This window comes from Acipenser ruthenus, chromosome 17 (assembly GCF_902713425.1).
Source record: "Acipenser ruthenus chromosome 17, fAciRut3.2 maternal haplotype, whole genome shotgun sequence".
NCBI lineage: Eukaryota > Metazoa > Chordata > Actinopteri > Acipenseriformes > Acipenseridae > Acipenser > Acipenser ruthenus.
Window position 1 is genome coordinate 5,784,867 of NC_081205.1, and position 15,851 is coordinate 5,800,717.

The 15,851-nt window shown below is 37.5% G+C and overlaps 1 protein-coding gene across 2 annotated transcripts in view; it reads right to left on the minus strand.

Moving 5' to 3' along the window:
• The window catches only part of LOC117423437 (RNA binding protein fox-1 homolog 3), a 374,971-nt gene that overhangs the window by 265,433 nt on the left and 93,687 nt on the right, over positions 1-15,851 (minus strand). For both annotated transcript variants that reach the window (XM_034039231.2, XM_058989872.1), the window contains exon 3: positions 3,199-3,247. The gene's annotated coding sequence lies outside the window, so the exon portion shown is untranslated. The remainder of the gene's footprint in view (positions 1-3,198; positions 3,248-15,851) is intronic.

The window sequence follows — 15,851 nt, forward strand, 5'->3', positions numbered from 1 at the left end:
GTGGTTCTCACTCAACCAATCGTTTCAGACAAGCGTATCATAGCCTTGCATTTCAAGGTAAGGTTTGTTATATAGTTTTTTTTTTCAGTCTTTTAAATCTAGTCTTTTAAAGCATGGTTCTGCAGTGTAAACAAAAGCGCCTCGTTCTTATGGGTTAATTCACAGCCTCCCCTGGGAGCTATTGTTCCCAACACGAAGCTGTGAAGACGATCAGGACTCTCTGACCTTGCAGCGGTGTCTGACCTCTGAAGAGGTGAAACCGAGATCTTATGCAAGCAGCCAGGAATACCCGCACTTGCACTGACGGGTGAAACTGATGCTCAATGCAATTCAAACATATACCTTAAGTAGACAAATGAACACTTATATAATCATTTATATTATTTGTTATATACTTAAATAATATCAATAAGGATTACAAAAAAAAAAATAATACTTTCATTATTATTTATGATTTCTATTCCCTTTGACGGTTTATTTGATGCATTGTGTCCGGTATACAGGACAATCAATTTTTTGGTCCAGACCATTTTTGACTTATTTGTATTTGATTTATTTTTATTTTTAAAAGCATTATCTGAAAAGGATTTATTTCGGGTTTAAGAAATGTCGATCGTTTTATAGTTATGCTGAATGCAACACAGGTTCTCGCCAGGTGAATTTCTGTAAAGCAGTCATATTATATAAGGGTCGCCCAACACAACAAGCTTTTAGAAAAGTTAAAATGCACCTGATATTACACTGGTATGTTGGTGAACATTGCAGTCCCCATTTTGCTGACCATCCAGGCTTATTTGATATTTAGCCAGTTGGCTATCAGTGGTTACTTAGAAGGTGAAAGCTTGTCTGTTTTCTAGCCTCTGTCCTTTCAGATGGGTAAAAGCACATTCATTCCCTGCTATCACAGCCTCAGTCAGTCTAAAAACAAGCAGGGGACTAATTTGAGAGTTTTATTACTCACAGTGTTCACAGCTCTATCAAACTTTGGGCAGAGGCAATTCTACTCATTGCTTCTAACCCTCTTGCTTTTATGATGAGCCTCCCGTTTTTTTGTTGTCGGGAGTATGATAAAAGCAAAGCACATTTAGCACAGATTGTACAAAACTGAAGGAAAGATATGCAGCATCCTTAATCTGAGGGATCACAAAGCCTCTTTTTCAGGAACAGTAGCTTAAAACCTGGCTCCAAGAGACCGGTAGACCTACTTTGAACACAGAACTATATAGTACTTTAAGCCTACCAAAGCCTGTACAGATTTCCGAGACAAATACATGTTGTGACATAATGTAATAGCAATAGCTAACTGCCATTTTTCTGATAACTAAAACAAGCACTGGTTTCTTGCTGAAATGTTCCCTCTCTATTGAATTACTGTACAAAGGAAACCACACTTTAAATGACGGAAGTTCATATAGGCTGCATCATGCCTTAATGTCAGTTTTGACCTTATTCCGGCATAGATATGTAATAAAAACACACAACATTTCAGTCACATCATCAGTTATCATTGGGTCAGTTATATTTATGCTTTTGATATAATACGTGATTTTGGTAGCGGGTTTGTGTTAATAGAATGTTTGTTTTTTTTCTCCAAAAGATGTTAAACTCTTGTTAATAATGGTGTTGCCTTGGTCTCTAAATAAATAGTGTTATATATATATATATATATATATATATATATATATATATATATATATATGCTACTGTGTATTTGCTGGCTGTATATGAAGTGTAATATTAATAAAATACAGTCAATGGAATACATTCCTGTACGTAAAAGAATAGTCACAGGACAGGGCTGTTTTACTTACAAAACTTTGTACGTTTGTTGCAGAAGTGAGTAAGAGGGAAACAGACCAGACAAGCTTCTGAAGAGAGGTGTAGCCGGGACTGAAGAGCTCTCAGATCATAAAGCGCCACCTGATCATTTATTTATTTAAAGCTTTTCACCACAATGCTCCCGTGGGGAAGAAAGCAGCAGAGTTGCATACATAAATACAACATGAATAGACAATGCAGTGATATTGAAAAAGAAAATAAAAACAGCTCTGGAGGTAAAATACTGTTTTATTGTGATTTTCTTTTTCAAAACTCACAATCCGTCCAGCACTGCTAGCTAACCAAAATAAAACAAAGAGCTGAAAAAAGGCAAAGAGGAGCTATGATTTATAACAAGATCCCTGAATCATGAAATACGTTAGACACCCAGATCCCAACAACGTAATCTAATATACTCTTTCTAGCCTTTGCATTAATTGTTCAGCCACATTTGCTGTTCAGAAGGAAGTTATCACTGAAGTGAGATGGAAAAAAGTGCAGGGAGTTAAAGACTAAATAAGGCAAGTAAACAGACAAATAAATCAATCAGAAAATCCTTAGCAATAGTAAAAAAAAAATAGTAAACTAAGTTCAGATGAACAGTTATGTGATGTATTTTAATGTCTGTTAATCCAAATTTTATTTTAATATTAGAACAAACAAACAAACAAACAAACAAACAACACACAAACCAACAAAACATGCATAAAGTGTTCCTAATAATTTATTAATAATGCATATATATATATATATATATATATATATATATATATATATATATATATATACGTGCGTGTGTGTGTGTGTGTGTGTGTGTGTGTGTATTGCTGGCTATAGTTTATACTGAATAAGTTGTTTATCAAATACATTAATATTATTACTAGTATTATTAATAGTAGTATTTTTGGCAGATACACTAAATCTACACTGTCAAGTTATGTTGCAGTGTATTAATTACAGGCGTTTATCTTTCACACTTAGAGAAGCAGTGCTGGAAACATACTTCGGTCATGATTAATAAACACAAACAGCACAACACGCCGGTGGCAGACAAGTGTTTTCAAAGATTTTTGATTTATTACTGACAGGATTCCGCGATTTGAAGAAAACACCACAACTCCCTAATAAGTCAACACAACCAGTACTTGTTAGGAAAACACGAAAGATTAGCAGCATGTTATTTACAAGAAACTAGTAGTTTATAGTTTTCCAGCATCCACGCTGAAACTCCATGCTAGTTGCAACAACCAGAGTCCTGTCAGTCTGTCAAATCCTTCTGACAGAGGAATTTCTCCCTTTGTTTTGTTGTGTTTTGTCTCTCTTCATGCACAAACGGCAGAAAATAAAAGGTGAAAGAAAGATAAACATGATAATACTCACAGTGGGATATCCTCGGATAGAGCAGCAGTTGTAGTCCTCTGTTCGCAACCTGCACGCAAGACAAAACCCATCTGTAAGTGATGAGGGGAGGGAGGGAGCAAAACCAGCACATGTACAAAAAAAAAAAAATAGAAAAGTAATTGGGGGCTTGTCTTAAGGAAACAGCACAGTATGTGTTCAAATCTGATTAGGTTCTATTCACAGTGTCACCTGCATCCTTATCTAATATCTAGTAATTATTCTAATCTGTTTGTTTTTTTTTTTGGAGGGGGGGCAGACAAAATGATTTTACAAGTCCCCAGTTAACTGATGTTTAATAACGAGGGACTCTGTGTTAGTGGACTCAGGAGGGAAAACAAAAAGTCCCCTCCTTTAATAAAAGCTCTCTAATGCTGTAACGCTGTAAATTAGCAGGAAGTGTCCCAGTGGCGCTGAAGTAATTGCTGGCAGTTTTTTTTTTTTTTTTTTAATTTGTTGGCGGATTCTGTGTATCTGTTTTTCTCCTAGGCATATGCCGCTATTAATGTGGCTTCTGTCACTTCAGCTGCTCAATCAGATTATTTCATCTCCAATCCCCCAATCCGTGTCAGAATCAAGTGTTTCAGCTCTAAATCATCAATACAAACAATCTGCTGATCAACAAATTGCTTCTGAAAGCATCTATCCTGGCTGTGCTTTTGACAGACCTGTCGAGCTAAAGAAAGCACCGACCTCCACTCCCTTCCTTAATCATAAATGTTCAGAATACAGCGAAGTACATTTGAAAGAGGAAAGTGCTTTTGGTTTGTTTGTTTCAATGGAATGGAAGCAGCAATGTGAGCTTCCCCACTCATTCCCAGCGATTCTGTCTCTTATAGGTCTGGGCCAGACCTATAAGAGAGACTAAACGGTGGTTCAGTCTCCAGTTCGTGGCCTTTCTGAGAGAGTAGCAGTAGAAAACCTTATCAATCAAAATAGGGAAAGGTTTGAATGAGAAGTATTTGTCATAAGAGATTTTTTCTTCTGTCCTTGTATTGTTAAAACAGTTACTGGGCCAGAAAACCATTAAGAGAATGTCTACAGAAATACCTACAGAACTGCAAAAAAATACTCAGGAATAAAGAAAAAACAGCCACCTCCTTGTTAATTGTATCTGAGAATTCATATATAATTAATAATTCTGGTATAAAATGTCAGGTCACTGTATCACCTTCATGGGCCAAAAAATTGCTCTTGGAAAACAGTATGTTATCAGCAGACACCATACCGAAGATCCCTTAAACTGGAATGGAAACAGAAACAAAAGTTGATTTCTTTTTTTTGCATCCACTAGAGGGCATCCTTGGTGTGTTAGGCATTGAGAGAGACACATAACACATATCCATGTGGCGTTCTCCCCTATCTGTGTATGCTACCTCACATGACCTGTTAACCAAATGCACTAATGGGTACAGCTGAACCTTGCTCCAACTGTACCATCTTTCCTAACATTTTGGCTGGCAGCTGCCCTCCAAACCATCCAAAACGATATACCGAGATACTCAAATGACAGGATGAGTATAATGCAGATCAGTAGTTCTCAACTCTGGCCCTCCAGATCTACTCCAGTCCTGGTCTTTATTCCAACCAGGTCCTAAATTAGTTAATTGCCTCTTAGCAGCTTCAATTAACTACATTAGAACCTGCTTGGAATAAAAACCTGAACTGGATTAGATCTCGAGGGCCAGAGTTGATGTAGATTATACATACAAACATAATATAAAATAAAACACATAGAAAGTGTGAATACACACTAGGGAAATGCATGCAACACAATGCATAGATATACTGTATAATCATGCTACTGACACATCTGGGACACACCCCTCTGTATAACTCCAATTGAACCAGTTCAGTATCAGTGCTATACAGTTCTGTTTAGTTTGAAACTCAGTGTTCCCAGTTCTGACCAGCAGCCCCTCCTGTAGTTGCTGCTAAGTGATCCGTCATGGTTTACTCTTATTTTCTTTATTCTTTCTTTCTTCCTCTCAAAAGGGCAACAACTAACTTCATCACTGAGACAAATGACCCATCACTGCAGCCATTCATCAGATTCTTAGTGAGTCCAGTCTACTGGAGAGTTCATATCCCCAAACCAGAGATGAGGTCAGAGCTGGGCATGGCCCACAGCACTGCCTGGGATTCAAACTTATTTTCATTAAAACATTCTTAGGTGAGTCTTAGTTAGCAGTCTATAGTAGTTGATTGAATTGGTCAGAAGAGTAAATAAGCTCTCACATAATGACAACTCAGCCTAAAACAAATGAACCAGGAAAGATATTGCCTGAAAATAATTTTAATAAAACTAAACCCTCTCCCCCAATGTTTATTTACTTGCTATGTTAAACTGTTATAACTAATTCAAGCAGACAAAGATTTAAACTAGTGCTGGTCTACTTGACTTAGATGCTTAGAAGTGCTACCATTACAATTGAGTGTTTTTTGAGTTTTGGATGACACATTTACCTGTGAAAAACATATACTTTATACTGGAGTCCTGTGTTAATTCAAAAGAGAAAGTTACCCCACACTGCCCACATACATCAACTGCCCTGGGCTGCGGGGGGCATTATTTTTGGGGTGAGAGGGGAGTTTCTTCCCTGTTTCCTTCTAATCCTCTGTGACGGTGGACGCTTGTTCACTGGGACCTGCACTGAGACACAGAACTCCTTCCACATGAGCCCTAGAAAAAAACTCACTGCGGGCATTATCTCAACATTGCCACATCATCAAGGAGCTATCATGTAATGACATGAACATGAACGTAATGGCATTTAGATCAGACACTATTTTGATCAATTAACTATCCCCTTCTCTCTGTTTTATTACAAGGCAACATGAATACTTCTGTTTCACGTCATGTAATTCACTGAATCCCAGCTAATACTGAGATGAATGTAATTTAATCACCAACATACACTTGTAGCAGGTAATGGAAAGGACAGGCTATACACAGCGCTGCCAACATTCGTTAGGTGGTTGATGTTCGCTGGCAGACCTAAACAATTGTTTTTAATTGAGGTAACTTAATTTACATGAGTTACAGTACAATGTGTAACAGTCTCCACAGAAAGATGGTAAGAAAAAAAAAAATTGGAAAGGAAAACAAAATGGAGCCTTGACACATGGTCTTTCTACAAAGGTGGCTTTTAAAGCAGGCTTTACTGCATACAGTAAAGTGTTTATTTTAAAGTAATTAACGTATTTTCTAACCCTCAGAATAAAAAAAGAAAATATAAACAAAACATATGGGTACATTTTTCTGGTACTCCAACCTGGTTTCCATGGAAACTCACCCAGACCCAACAGAAGAGCTTAAGAAAATGGGAGGTACAAGACACTTTCATCCATGTTTACTAACCCCTACCCGCTTCAGCACAGTATTCACTGCTCCTTGTATCATTGTGCAGTTCATCTTTTAGTTTTCTATACATTTTCTTCACATTAGAACTCCATAGGCTGTTGTGCCTTTACTGAGACTGTGGGACTGGTGTTATTACTCTATTTACTTTGAACAGGACCAGCAATAGGGACCAGTGTGCAGACCAGTACCAGAGAAAAGGTTAATAAAGAAAGACCCTTAAAGTAAAGTGACACCCATACAATTATCAGGTAAGACAGACAAGTGATACACAGGGAATAGGGTGAGAACAAGTTATATTTTACCACACTCTTGACTAGTAAAACAGCAGGTGCTTCAAATTGTAATATACATCCATTTAATGCACTCATTTAAAAAGGAAGACTTCAACTGTTGTTTGTGGTGACATCAGTGTGAACCCCAATTTCAGGGGGTACAAACCGGTCTTTAGCTGGTATAAATCCCAAACCCGTAATAATGCATAGACATGAATTGTTCAGTGTGACAACATTTATTTATTTTGTTCCCCACCCACCGTCACCCTAGTTCCACTGTGGCGTGCAATTGTCATTGGCACTAAAGCTATACAATTTATCACATCATTTTGCCAAGACAATGCATAATTCACACGTGCTGATCCCAGCGGACACTCGCGGATTGTGACCTCCAGGCAGGGCTGATGTTGACAAATCTCTGTTTCATGTGGTCACAATTCATTACAGCTACTACAGCTAGATAAACATGTGAGGAACACCAACAGCTGGCTGGGCTTGTATCCTGTACCGTTAACGGTACACAAACTCGCTCTATTTTGTAAATGCAGATGGAGTTGAATGCCTTTTTAAAATAACAATACTGTGTTGCAACCAGAGCTGTATATCTGCCAGGAGGTGGCAAATTATCTGTGGAAAGAACTACAAGCAGATAGCTGTGCATACAACGTTTGTGAAAATAGAGAACGCTTGAGGTGATTTTCATATCCTTGGGGTGTAAAAAAATAACATTGCCCTGAGTATGAGGCTGTGATACCAAAACCAGCAGGAGAGTCACAGTACTGCCATTCATAGTAATCATGTATCTTTATGAATGTATTCATAAATGCATTAAACTCATCAGGAATAGCTACTGTGAAGTAATTATATTAAAGTGTGTAAAACCGAAAAAAGCTTGTGGGTCTCAAATATCCCAGTTATCTTAACTAAAAGTGTTATTCCTCTTGTTTAGATTCACATTGTATGTTATTTTCTTACCAGGATGTGGTGAATGAACTAGAAAATGACATTCAACATGAATCTAAACAGCAAGGAGAAGACATTATATTGATAGCTGATATTTGAGACTCATATCGTGGTGGTGAAAGGATTGGGGAACATTTCCAGTTCTTTATTGGTTAATGCTCCCAGTGTCTGAATGGTCCAAATTAAAACTCTTCAATCAAGACAGATTTTTAGGACTCTAACGACTCAATTTCCTACACATTCCTCGTTTTTTATCTCAACAAGTACAAGAGGCATATGTCTATTTATACTTTCATTTTGCTTTGGTCTTGCATAGGAAATTCACCAGACATATACCCCCTTAAAAATACTCTACATTATTTAGCTTATGAAATTGGCAGAAAATTGCCATGCTAACTGTATTTAATATCCTAGCTATTAACTTTCCTCCCATACAATCTTCGGCATATTCTTTTTCCAATTAGTTTCCTTTTCAGCGAACAATCCACCCCCCCTTGCATTTGAACTAATTTTGTCGCATATAACTCCTTTACAAAAGGCTGAATGTGCCATCCAGATGTAGTGAAAGCAGATAAATTAAACTTATAGGAATTCTGTAATAAAAATGCAATTATTCTGAGTCTGAACTGAGTTCACTGTACTGTATCCCACCAATCATCACGGAATGGCCTTATGATGTCACTACACCAGCAGTGAGGGGTTACAGTGAGTTATGTATGACATCTTCAAGCTATGTTGTTGCTTTTATCTAAATGGTTTCAATTTCCAATTTCAACATGAGCAAGGTAACAGCTTTCTAAGATATTTATTTTTTCAAACCTGGTTAGGGCACTATACGTTTCAGGAGGCATTTGTGTATCTGTTTTCAGTACAAAGTGCCCTGTCAGATAAGAGAAACTAGGAAGACAACAGTGGAGAGCACAGGATCTTTTCCTGCCTTTCCCTCTGCCCTTAGCAAGGCGGCTGTTTCTGACAGAGCTGTTGTCAGACTGTGGAATGGGGTAGAGCCTGCATCCCAGCACTGCGCACACAGGAGTCAAAAGGATTTCTGCTTGGATTCAGCTAGAGCCAACCCAGGGAGCCGAACATATCAATCAAGCCGGCCGTGAAAGCCTTCAGGGGCTCTGTAAGTGATGTACCAAACCAAAAGCTGTCAAAAGTGATTTATTAAAATATTACACAGGCGGAATTAACAAAGAAGTCAGTGCTGTTCCACTGATTTCAAAGTGTAAATAACATGTGAATGTGACTGGGGAAAAAGAAAACTGATAATAACGATGGCAGCAAAAACTTCCTACTGAAAAATTTAGGAAATCTGCTGTTTTACTGATCTCTACGGAAGCGTCCTAGTGCCACTTTATATCTCCTACATAATACTGTTTAACTCCTAAGTACTGAGGTGTAGCTGGGTTGGAATGGGCCCAAGTACAGAATTTTTAAATGGGCCCCCCTCCCCTCCCATATTCACCTAAAAGTTGGTTTCTTATTCCAAAGCAAAATGTTATTACTCTGTAAATAAAGAAATGTACGCACTATTTCAGTGGTTTCTTCCTTGCTTTCAGCTTGGCGAAAACATCAATGATTTTCGACACGTTCAGCTTCTTTGCATGTTCATTCTCGATTGATAACACGGCCAGACCACTCAGTCTTTCTTGGGACGTAATGCTTCCCAGACAGTTTAATGAGCTTCAGTTTTGAGAAGGAGCGCTCACAAGATGCCACTGTAACCGGAACGGTCAGAAACAGCATGCATGCAGTGCAGATATCGGGGAAAACTTGAAGAGAGAAAGTGCTTTTCAACCATTAAAAGTGAAGATATTTCCAGTATTGTTGATGTCTTAGCGAGTCTGGGTTTGATTCATAATTGAAATGAAAGAAGTTGGCCAGGTAGAGAGGGTGACAAGCTGAAAATCTGTTAGTTTTGTGTTTAGACAAAGTGTCTCAGCAATGTGTCTTAGCAAAATGTCTCAGCAGTGGTCGGTAGTAGATATTTTAAATCTGATTTTTTTATTTGAAATCCTCATAAAATTTCCGCATTTTTTTTTTTTAACTAACTTAGAAAGAGTTATTATAATTTTTTGTATTTCTTTTTGGGCGGTCATGGCTTATGCAAAAAAAAAAAATAATTTAATTCCACATCAAAAAAACATTATATCATTGGAAACAGCTACTTAATGCCTTATTTTTTTATTTGAAATCCTCATAAAATTTCCGCATTTTTTTTTTAACTAACTTAGAAAGAGTTATTATAATTTTTTGTATTTCTTTTTGGGCGGTCATGGCTTATGCAAAAAAAAAATTAATTTAATTCCACATCAAAAAAACATTATATCATTGGAAACAGCTACTTAATGCCTTATTGTGGATATATTGGGTTTTAATTTCTGATTTACGGTTGAGAAACTACAGGGGCTGTAACATGCCCATATGTGGTCATTTTAATACAGCACTATAGGGTTAAAACCAAAGTTAACTAGCGGTAGGGCACCCGGTGGGTGTGTGCTGGCTAGTGGAAAGGTGCCGGCTAGTCCTTTAACTCATTTGTCATTATTCGTTAGGCCTACTGTATTTTGAACAGAACAATTTAAAAATATTCACATATTTTATGTGTCCCTTTTGATGTGCGAGTGGGCTCCGTTGATGCTTGTGATTAAACGGACTATAGTGAAGCATGACACTGGTTGATGCTTTCCCTTAGAGCTCTGCTACTGCAGTACAAGACTATCTGGGTTTACTGTACCTTCAAAGTCCTGTTGGAATGTATTTAATTATTTATTTTTTACTTCTTGAAGACAAGTTGGCATTGTTACAACAATCTCTCAATTACGCCAACTCAGCTTCAACATGCATGGATCTCTCTACCTGTGTGTATTCTGCAAAAATGAACAGAGCTTATCCCCACCTAAATCCAGAAGCTCTGTCAAGCAAGTCAATGACTTTCAAAGACATGTTTGCTTTTTCATTTCTCTCAATGAACACCTGCATGTCTCTTTAGTGTGACAATCACTCAGAACGTACACCTTCAGTTTAAAAAGGACTTGCCTCCAGATCCCACATACAAGTTTAATACAATTCAATTCAATTTTGCTGGGTAAATAAGAATGGATTGTTTGTCATTTATCCTGCTGCTTGGTCAATGTCTTCATGTAAAATGACAGATGTCCCTTACTCGCATATAGAGGGATGTAGTGTTCTCTAATGAATGTGGAGAGGATAAGGCACTGTCACCTAAAACAGTTCAACTTTGACACTCGTTGAAGGACAACTGAGAGCCCTCTGAAGGCATCTGGGCGTCTCTGGTGTTGTGAAGCCTCTTCTGGACAGATGGACATAACACATTTAGCTTAAACATAGATCTACTTTAACAAATGCTGAGAAAGAATGAATAAATGGCACATATTTGTTGCTTGCTTTACTCCTCCCAGACACCTTGCTTATTAAATATAGTGGCAATTCATCCACAGCTCTAAATTCATTAATGATAAGGTAAATCTGTATAAGACACATGTTTCAGGCAAGTGTCTTCTGTGTAGAAATATACTGATAACCCAGAACAGATAACAGTCTATCAAATATGCCAGATATTTTAATGAGCGAGCTGTCTAAAAAGTCCAGTGGTAAAATGCATTACGGATCGAATACAGCTTTCATGATACAGTACTGGTTGCTCAAAACTAGCACACATACAATTTCTGCAAGAAAACCTGGATGGTTGGGCAACCCTAAGCTGGGGTAGATGCAGATCAAGAGCAAGCTTCCTATTTTACAAATTGGAAAAATAAAAAGCCTAATAATATATGACAGTGCAAATCTAGCATCCCCCTGGGTGCTCATTTAGGCAGGAAACCTACAGCTGATGCATCACGGGTGCCGTTTTTTAGAATCCTTTACCTGATCCGTTAAATTCAGTTTATGATACAAGGCTAAAATTGTTCTGACCTTGTGGAGAGTGATATTTCATTTCCCGTTTAAAATGTGCTGGCCCAAGCAGACTCTGCTTTTAGAAAATCCAAAGTAACCAGATTTACAACTTTTACCCAATAAAAGTGCTGTGCATTATGCTAATGTAACAATGAAAATAGAATTGAAGGAAAATCAATAATCAACCACAATATTCTCAAAAATCTTTATATAAATCTTTATATATATACTATTCCTTTTCTTTTTGGTCAGCTCTAGATTTACTGACTCGAACCTAATCGCTCCTATTTAAACAGTTAGAGATAAGGTCTGGATCAATAAAGACCTCGATCTCACCGCCCTTCTATCTGCTCTGTCTACATGGCACTAATTAAATCTGCAAACTTTTTTTTTTCACAGACCTCCCGGACATCTGACTGATCTTAGATACAGGATTATCACAGCCATCCGCGGCATTGGAAATGACTGGTTTAGCCCACGGGTGGCTGAGGGATCGATCAAGAAGGCCATTAGATGCAAAGATGTCAAAGCAGATTACTTTTCTAGTGCTGCAGTTTGCTGGTAAAGCATTCTGTTGGTCAACAAAAATCAAAGAGACAGAAGCCTGGTAACATTATACAGTGCTGTCTTCTTCACAGTTACTCACATGGCTTACTGGTTAGCACTGTTAAATCAGAGCTGGGTTTAACAAGAATAAGAACTAAAAAGATCCTGGGTTTGAATCTGATGTTCAGTGCAATATTGAACCACACATAGTTTTTCTTATTTACTAACTAACCGGTCCGATAATGCTCGCAGAGACCAGAGTCTCAGGACAAGTTGTGGTATAAATGACTTTTGGAGCAACATGCTCGCAGAGACCAGAGTCTCAGGACAAGTTGTGGTATAAATGACTTTTGGAGCAACCCAGAACTACTCAGAATGAATGCAAACACCATGAAAAAGAAAACTCATTGGTCAGTTTGGAAAGGCTTAACAAACACATTCAAGATCTGAAAACAAAAGCTTCGGATCTGTGTACACTTCGTCTGCCCTTGTGCGCTTGTGTATTTAAAAGCCTCCCTTACTCTTAGTCACTTTATTTTTGTCCAGGTAAAATCGGCAGATGACTAGGTATCCAGTGCTTCTGATTTACTCCCAGCTAGCAATAAAAACCGAAGGGTGATAAATAACTGAAATAAAGCTGAGAGGGAACAAGTTGTGGACCTGACGGGGTTAGCTGTAAATCTTGTGTGCAGACAGCACCGGAGATGAGCTTTTTATTTGGAGACCTAAGCGTTGTGACATGATAACGAGAAGAGATGCGCATGCTGGGTTGTGGTTTGCAGAGGCCCCTGTAGTTAGAAGACTGGTCAGCTGGTACCCATGTCCTGCACCACTGATCCACACAGTACAGACGGCAGCGGATATTTTTGTTTTAGATTTCATTAAAAAAAAAAAAAAAACAACAACATTTGATTGCTTTCATGCACTGTTACATCATAATACAGTATTAAATGAGTACCACTAACTTATTGATATTTGTTTAACTTAATTGTAGACTTGTAGAACTGGAAAAAATTGCACAGACTGTAAATTGTACTGACGCCTTCTGAGATATTGATGGCTATATCTTGGCCCATTTAGAGAAAAAATACAACATGCTTAGACATACTGCTGCTATTATACATGCTATGCTTGTAGGTCTTGGTGACCTTTTTTTTATGGTGCTGGCACCTGTAATTTGACTATGATATCACAAGCAGAGTATATGTACTGTACAGTACTTCACTAACATATTCAGTTAGGGTTTTCGGGCTACTCATTATTTGAAGTGAGAAAAACATATATTGTACAGAAAAAATATGTTGTAATTATATTCAGGAAAAGGTGCACTCATCTGCAATCTCACTTAATGACTTCTAGTATCAGCAGTGACACCTGTAGCACAAAAACCCCACTTTCTGTACTATTGCTTAATATTCTTTCCCATAAAGTCGCAAGGCAAATTATTTTCACAACCCATTTGTCATTACATAAAGCTGCAATACCAGGAATCAGAAATTATGGTATCAGATAACTTTTTCATTTCATAAATCCAGAGTTTCTTTTAGCTTCATTTGGTCCGTATGACACCGAGAAAGTGAATGTGACAACAAGCACTCCAAATAAATAACCCTTCTGACCAGCGGAATAATGCTGCTCAATGTGAAACAGGTGATTGCTAATCATGTAGCCCTCTCTGAGCTGCAGAAATTATTTTACATTTTAACCTTTCCATTGCTGAAAACGGTCATTCAAAGAATCTGAGTTCATTAAAACATCCCTTTAATTGAGACAAAAAAGAGGAGAGCAGTCCTTTCCCCTGTGCTTTGACAGCATTTAAAATCCCCAGGGGTATGCAAGCCTGAAATAGCTGTGCCATCGTATCATATACCAATTATAATCCTGAGGATATTAACTGCAGATCATTAAAACCGCTGAAGGTTTATTCTGAAAGGAGTACAGTACATCATTTTTTTTATGTAAGAGAATATTATTACCAAATTCTTAGCTGTCTGAAGGTTAAGTGGCCCTCATTTTTAATTGTTTCTTTTTTTTAAATTGGTGGGCTAGTGGTTCTAAGCATTTTTATCTACGGCTTAGGTTCAAATCCATCTTAGTTAACATGTGGCATACTGTCTAGTAAGTTTGATGGTCACAACAATATTCTGCATCAAAGTTATTATCAGTGCAGTTCATTAACAGTCAGACTAAAGCCACCACCCCCTCACCCTAAAAAAAATCAAATCAATGACCATTATGTCATTGGAACTCATAACAACTCTTGGAGTCACTGGTATGATATGAAATGGGATAAAAATATGAACACAATTTTAACAAAACTGCCTGAGGAACATCACTGTAACATTATGGATGTGTCTGTACATTAAAATGATTGTAATAAACGAGCAAGGTGTGAATTAAGATATAGAGATTGTGTTTAGTTTTTAATGTATGCTAATTAATGGACCCTTTTTTATATTTTGCATTTAAATGCATGGTGTTGAGTTCTTGCACAGATGATTACTCATAGAAAAGCCCTTGTCAAAACTAATGTTTCTCATACAGTACACAGTGGGTGTAAAACGCTGCTGAGCTTCGGCTGCGAAACAAGGCAGTGGGAGTTACGCTCATGGGCTAGTATGTGGGAGGCCTTTTTGCAGAGAAGAATATTTAATTCATGCAGTTTAGTTGCCCTTGTAATATTGGTTAAGGTGGGCTGCTGCTTTTTCTTATGTTGCTTCAGATTAATATTGAGTTGTCGGTGGGTGTATGGTAAGGCATTTTCTATGGCATTAATGTGGAAGCTGAGCTGGGGGAATCTTCATCATAATCTGATTACTAAAGTAGCTGGAAGCACCACATTGTGCAACCACGTTGACTGGAGAAGAATAATGGAAAAAAAAAGAATGCACTGTAGAACTGTTTTTTCTAGAGCTCCGAAGCCAGGTGTCGCATTTGATTTGATTTTGGCAGTTGCACAGTAAATCTTGTACATTGTGAAATTGTTCACGCTAATTTGCTACTTTGTGAATGATACACTAACATTATACACAAGCGCTGTACTGTTGGCATTTTGCATCATTCAATATATGGGCTGACAGTTCTACAAGGGGTCTTAAACACCCTTCTTCAGAGTATGAGAAGCTGCTTCACCTAACCTACTAATGGAATACAGGTCCCAGAATGCATACAGAATATAAACACCAGAAGACTTTTAAAACAATACTGATTGCAGCAATGACAGTAAAAGAGCAACTGATTCAGATCCCACACAGCAGAACATTGAACAGGTTAGAAAATAAATGTGATGACAATCTGCATTTAAACTTCCCCCTAGATTTACACACAGATATGATGCCACCTCTGTTTCCAGATGAAAGTTTTACTTTATTAAAACCAACTATATAAACTACATCAATCACACTTTATACAATTTTCAGTCTTGTTATGATTTATGTTTTGTAACAGAGTTTTATGTAAATCTGTCAATGATTGATGATGATGAACAGGCCTTGAAACAGTCTATTTGAAAATGAATGCAACTTAAACAAAAGTACAAAGCTACACTTATGTGCATTGATTTTTAATAA